Raw genomic sequence first — 7,472 nt, 5'->3', positions numbered from 1 at the left:
ACCACAAGATGCTTCGTGGCAACAAAACACTAGTGCCACACAAGTGACTCATGGCAACAAGATGTATTGCCATGCAAATAATTTCGTTGCATTTGATCATTCTGCAACATAATGTGTCTCGTGTCTACATGACCTTTTTGCTATAAAAATTATCTGTGGTAATAACCGCTATAACAACAACAAAAAATATCGTAACTAATGATGTTGCAACAAGAAGAAAAGGTTGCGACTACTGAAGTCCCAACGAAATAGATCCATGGTAATTACATCTTATTGCAACAAAAAAATCATTGCAACTGAACCATACAACAACCAATAAAACCGTTGCATTTACATATATTCAAACCCACAATTTATACGACAATGCTTTTTGCATTTCTATTGGAAAAATGTTATGCAAAAGAATTATATTTTACATCAGTAACGTCAGAACCAAAATTGATAACCATAATATTTGACTCTTGTCTCATATATTAACTATATCCATACCCTAAGTTGTAACAAATAGGTTGCACCAAATAAATAGTGGCCAAATACAAATTAATTTGATAACATAGCTCACAATCACAACATCCTCATACTAGCTTGGATTGTGATAACATAGATAATAAACTAGTCAGGGCTAGCAAATTATTGGAAGTTTTTTTGCCATCGTGTACCCCTCCATCCCCTCCATTGATGCAAGCGATGGTTAGCTAGGCTGACAACGATATCACGACGACAAGGAACCTGTTGGAAGTGTTCAAAACAATAATTAGTAAAGCTACAATAACTTGGTTAATCATTAGTGGAAGACTACAACTGTAGTGCCTACAGCTACAGCTACAGCACAACTCCTAGCAAGCAGCATCAGCAGCAACCATCAACAAGCAGCAAGCAGCAACACGCAGCATGCAGCAAGCAGCAAGCAGCAGCAACAACACGCAGCAGCACGCAACTAGCAGCGGCAAGCAATAAACAGCAGCACACAGCAAACAGGAAGCACGCAGCAGCAAGAGTTCTACTCTATCTCTACCAGAGAAGGCAGCTGCAGCACCAGCCTAACAAGAGCGAAAACAAGCTACCAAATAAGCATGCTGCACAGAGCCACAAACATGTGTACTGATCCTATGGTTAACTAAAATCTGTTTAGGCTACTAAAATCCATTGCATGCACAACTACAAAAGAAATAAAAATAGATTGTGGACATACCTTAAACACACTTTGATAGAGCTTCTTAAGTTGATCTACCTTGCTTCTCGCTTGCACTTGCGGATTGTACCTATTATCATATTCAGGATTACAAAAACAAAACTATCAAAAGAATGTTGTAAAACAGTTTATATGATCATAATGCAAGAACATTTGCATTCCATACACATTCGCTTATTTTGTTGCCCCTTGCCTGCACACGTCTTGTCACAGCATTCCTTAGAGTGTAAGAGCTAGTATAGTTTGCTGGCATATTGTCTTTCTTATTGTTTGTGTCTGGTGTACGAACGTTGTTTGCACTACTTGGTGCAGGTGTAGGAGGATCAGCTGGGATGAGTTCAGGAGGTTTAGTAGGGACAACGGAAGAAGGATCGATTGGAGTGGTGCTTTCACGGTTGCTCTGCATTAAACAATTGATCAAACAATTTATGTTGCAAAAGTTTCTAATAGCAATGGTGGTAAAAACACAAATATCAAATTTTATACCTGTTGTGCTACAACAGCAAGGGCAACAACCATTTCTTGCCTCATTTCTTCTCTAAGCACTTGTCTTTTTCTTTCTTCTTCTTCTTGCAGTGCTTGCATGTTTTCTTGTAGTATTCTTTCTCGTTCTGCAACCTCACACGCAAGTTTTTCATTTAACAACTAGACCTGACTTTCGAGTTCAATGTTCTTTTGGTTGGTTGCAACCGTGGCACGAGCTTGTTCGAGGAACTTTGATTCCATCACTTGACTTCTTGTTGGATATCTTGATAGGTACCCATGACCATGAAGTCTGTTTACCTTACATCCTGTTGTTTCCTTGAATGTTGTTTGGAAAATAGCATTTTCCTCTTCTCTTGTTAGATCAAATCTTTCCGTTTGATACATTTTCTCAACAATTTTCTCAGCTGCCTTCTCCTGAAAAGAACAATATAGTTCAAGTTAGCTCAATTCAAATAAGAATTGATGCACAGTATTTTAAAGTATGTTTTAGTAGTAAGCTTTGTGATTTACTCATATAAATACCACGTGAAGCCTCTTCCGACCATTCATCATTTTTACAATGAGTAATCATCCAAAGGGATAGATCGTTTAGTTCTATACCAGTTTCTGGATCTCTCTGTAATGTGAAGAATGTATCATATAAGTTTGTCATTAATCATGGAAAATAAAGTAGTGGTCATATCATTACCTGTTGAAAGCTTATTTGGGAAAAAGTTCTAGAACCCATTATATGCTTCGTTCTTTGTTTCTGACGGTTTTCTGAGTTCTGGCTACTTATTTTCTAGAAAATAATAATAGTTGGAAATGAATTAATAAATAAATCGCTAGAATCATCCATATTATGCAAGTGCCAATTGTTAAAGTAAAGGAAATGAAACAGCAAACCTGAAATTTCTCAGATCCAAAATACAACATCATGTAATGCCACTCGACGATGTCTACATCTTCAGGCTTGTTTTTCATCCTTTCAGCATAACTATTGTATGCCTTGTATGTTGAGCTTAACGTTGATTGCCATCCTTTGTATCTCTCATTGGCAATAGACCAGATCTTTTCATGCGCGTCCTCATTGCTTGGAAACTCCCACCTTCGCTGTTTCAGTTTTGATATAAAGAGAAGGTTAATTGTCTAGTAATTTGGGAATAGTAGACCATATCTCAGTAGATCATACCAAACAAAATTCGATATGGCTTGATCTCGAGTGAAGTGGCAATGCCAGAGCATGCTAGACAACTAATAGTTCTAGCTAACTGTTATTAGTTACCTAATAGTTAGCTGGCTCAAGTAAAGAAATTTCACATACCAGTACGTCAGAGGCTATAGAAGATCTAACATTGAGCTCTATATCTTTCCACTTTTTCACTCCAATGAGTGGTGCCTTTTTCTTTGTAAACAATACGATTTCATCCACAAAAGTGCGAGTGTTTGGTCCTACGGGACCTCCAAGCTTAGATGAAAATTCAATCTTAAGTTTGTGATCACCGTTCTTGATTCGCTTGGTGGCTACTACTATACCCTTAAGGGTACCACACCCCTGCTTTTTGAAGACTCCATCGTTATCTACATATATACCAATAACATCTGAATGGGTAGAAATATTCAAAGTAGAAGATTGAAACATTTGAATAAAAAGAACTCTTAGTAAAATATACCAGGATCTCTTTTCCTATGACGTCTAGCATGAGATGGCCAATTAGCAGTAGGTTTGCTGCTGCCATGAATTTCTTCATCTAATAATATTAGGTCATCATTGCTTTGTCATTCATACAATACTACGGATAGCATAGGCATCAGTTACATCTCTAACAATTTGCGAAAATATACACTATATGTTAGTACGCTGTAAATAAAAGAAATTACAGATATCTAGAAGATCGCCTTGATGCCTTAACCATTCTTTATATGTTTTGATCGTATCCTCCCTAAAGTCATCCATTAAATCTGCACTTAAACAATACGTAAGTTTAACTGTGGAAACTATAACATATCATGTATTTAATGTAATGAGTTTGACATCTTAATGTAATGTGTGGATACTAATATCTTTGTGTAGTGTAGCTCATCAGTTCAAAAGGCAGTTTGCACATCTTGAGGAGCATCATAGTGAGAAGGAGAAAGAGGTTCTACACTGCAAAGAGAGCATGCTTCTTTACCAAGGTACATGATTCATGAGTGCAATGTACCTTTGATGTGTGGTCACACACAATAATAAATACCTAGAAATAAACTGTAAAACACGTTCCACATAATTCTGGACAGATGAACTAACATAGATTACTAGTATTAGCAATAGTGTATGACTAATATTTAACAAAGTGTCCTAGAAGTTGTACGATTGAATAAGATCATTGTTTGAAGACATCTGTAGTGTGCTGGCCCTTGCGAACTTACTATACAATAGGTTAGGGTTCTTTTATAGGAGGAAGAAAAATGTGGCATTACTAGTTACTACCAACGCGTATCATTGAATTGATAGAAGAATAGTCATACACAACAATTTTTGGGTATTACTAGTTACTACCAGCGCCTATGCCATGCTTACTGGGCCCCAAAATTTTGGGTATTCTATATTATATACTTGACAAGATTCACATTTCTTCTTAAAAGACTAGGCTTTAATATTGTACCGCTTTAGATTTTACATCCTCAATTTTTGTGTCTCCAGTTGGTCTCATATGTAGGCTGTAGCCAACCCAACTAGCTTGGGAATGGAAGGCTTTCTTGTTGCTAATAAAAATTACAATGTTCATCTTATAGATCGTGACTTATTACATATCTATTGAGGGATAGGAACTCCATCTGATTTTGTCAAGTGAGTTGAAATATAGCCCCTTTTGTTTTTGAACCTACACACGATGTGTAATTTTTTTGCAGGTACAACAGCCATAAAACTGAATATTATTTGGCTAGAACCTGAAATGGCGGAAACTCTCAGGAATCATGGTGCAACCGTGCATGGATCACTTGTCTAAACTAGTTACATCGTTGTGATTAAGAATAAGGATCACCTGATGGTTGTCTCCTATTTTCTGTTGTAGTGCAAACCGTCTAAAGCTGACTGTTGGATGGGGTTGGCAAAGGTGTGCTTGAATAAGGATCACCTGAAGGCGTGGAGTCCCTGGCTGCTGGTTGTTGTGTGTCCTGGCGGGCGGCAGTTTGAGTCCCCTGCAGGCAGTGGCGGCTGTAATATGTACTAGTATAGGCATGCAGACAACAATTGGAAATTGTATGATTCATGTGATCATTTTCCTTGTATTCTTTTCTATTGTTGGTTATATATCAGATTTTAGAAGATTCTTGTGATCATTTTCCTTGTATTCTTTTCTATTGTTGGTTATATATCAGATTTTAGAAGATTCTTGTGATCCTTTTCCTTGTATTCTTTTCTATTGTTGGTTATATATATCAGATTTTAGAAGATTCTTGTGATCCTTTTTCTTGTATTTTATTCACCTGCGTGTTTTATTGATGTGTGTCTGAGAGAACAAAAACTTATAGATTGTTCTTTGTATTTTTCTTGTAACGTATCAATAAATTGAATATATTTCCCATCGCGATCCAGACACAGAACGCAAAGTTGGATCACGGCTTAGACAGTCGCGCGTGGCAGGTCCGTATATACTACGATTCCCTTGGCCTTGCGCAGACATGAGAGTATATGACATAGGGTGGCCTCACCCTCCCTGCACGCCCGGTCGGTTTGGATGAAAAAAAGGAATTCTACACACATGCCGCGTCTCGCTCTACACTGCTACTAATGCTACCACTTTACTGATGTTGTAATATCCAGTGAGCCACTAGGGACATTTTGCAACAACTGTTCTAGTGATAGCAATAACATCTTTCTCTTGCAACAAAAGTCATGATTATTGCAACGCACAAATAAAGTGGCAAAAAGGTGCATATATTGCAACCACTTTTAAAGGCTATGGCAATAACTAACACGTAATGCTACAACTTTACTGATGTTGTAATATCTGGTGAGCCACTAGGGACATTTTGCAACAACTATTCTAGTGGTAGCAATAACATCTTTCTCTTGCTACGAAAGTCATGATTATTGCAACGCATAAGTAAAGTGGCAAAAAGGTGCATAAATTGCAACCACTTTTAAAGGCTGTGGCAAAAACTAACACCTAATGCTACAACTTTATTGTTGTTGCAATATCTGGTGTGACACTAGAGTAATTTTGCAACAACTGTTCTAGTGGTCGCAATAACACCTTTATCTTGCAACAAAAGTCATGGTTATCGCAATGCACAAAAAAGTGGCGAAACGGTCCATATATTTCAACCACTTTTAAAGGTCATGGCAATAAATAACATCTAATGCAACAAAAATATTGTTGTTGCAATATCTGTTGTGGCATTAGGGTGATTTTGCAACAACTGTTCTAGTGGTTGCAATAACACCTTTCTCTTGCAATGAAAGTCATGGTTATCGCAATACACAAAAAAGTGGCAAAACGGTCCATATATTGCAACCACTTTTAAAGGTCGTGACAATAAATAACATCTAATGCAACAAAAATATTGTTGTTGCAATATCTGTCGTGGTATTAGGGTGATTTTTTAGTAGTGATTTCTTCTGGTGACATTTTGGTATACCAGAGGTTCTCACGAATAAGATTTACAAGATGAGGATCAATAACAGTAATTGACCTTAGCATGAGACGCACAACGTCATGATCCATACATCTTGTACTCGCATAGCTTCGGATCTTGTTCACCAGGGTCTTGAACATGTTATACGTGTGAGTTAGCTCCTCACCCTTCTTCATGGTGAACTTTAACACCCTGAACTTGGGGGTATAAAATTTCTTCCCTGATGCTTACAAAATTCAGGTGTTACCTCTTGTTTCTCTCTCTCTCTCTCTTTTTATTAGAACTATGTCTAGTTTGCAGGGGATTAACTATTTATTTAATATAGCAAAACCTATGTGAGACATGAAATGTTGCATCATGTTGAACCTAAATTATTCTTTTGGTTGATGCACATGTTTGAATTGGTTTGAATTTGAATTCGGTTTGAATTTGATTTGAAATCCATAGAGAAAATAAAAAGAAAAGCATTTGGAAAGTCCCAGAAAAAGGAAAAGCGAATTCGGCCCGTTAAGCCTAGCCCAGCCAGGACACGCGCGCACGCCCGCTTCGCCTGATAGGTGGGCCCCACCTATCAGCGATGGCCCGCGTCCGCGCACTCTCGCTCCCCCTCTCCCTCTGCCCGGTGGAGCCGATCTGTCGATGCCGCTTCCCTCACGCGCGCGCACCCAATCTCTCTCTGCGTTGCGGGCCCGCCTCGTCAGCATCGTGGACCGTTCGCCCGCGCGCTCACTCTTTCTCGCTACGCGGTGGGCCAGCCCTGTCAGCCCTGTCTTCCCAGCAACCGCCGCTAACCCACGTGAAAGGGAAATTGGGTTAACCATTTCCTATAATTAATTTTGATGGTTGATGATCAACACAAACACATGGACTAACTAGTTTGTCTAGATATTATTTATCTCAGGTGCATAAGGTTCAACAAAAACCAAGATAGATATCCGGATAGGGACACCATAAAAAATGGAGCAAAGGACTTGAGTGTGCTGGTTTTTGGCGCATCGGACAGTGTCCGGCGCACCAGGCCGTACAACAGATGAACCATCCACTATCGAGAATTTGGAGACGCGCTCCGCTATAATTCACCAGACTGTCCGGTGTGCCATCTATCGGCGTTTCGACCCCGGGGGATCCCTGGACCGACGAGTAAATTGTCGCTGCGTGACCCAGCCTAGATGGGTCGGCGCGAGACGGG

The 7,472-nt window shown here is 39.0% G+C and overlaps 1 long non-coding RNA gene across 1 annotated transcript; it reads left to right on the top strand.

The window, feature by feature from the left end:
• Positions 1–3,737: 3,737 nt before the first annotated feature.
• Positions 3,738–4,970, top strand: LOC103647084 (uncharacterized). The gene is made up of 2 exons (XR_002267643.2): positions 3,738–3,835; positions 4,553–4,970. It is a non-coding gene; the product is annotated as an uncharacterized lncRNA (long non-coding RNA).
• The last annotated feature ends 2,502 nt before the right edge of the window (positions 4,971–7,472 follow it).

This window comes from Zea mays, chromosome 2 (assembly GCF_902167145.1).
Source record: "Zea mays cultivar B73 chromosome 2, Zm-B73-REFERENCE-NAM-5.0, whole genome shotgun sequence".
Lineage (NCBI taxonomy): Eukaryota > Viridiplantae > Streptophyta > Magnoliopsida > Poales > Poaceae > Zea > Zea mays.
This window is presented reverse-complemented; position numbering and strand designations above follow the sequence as displayed.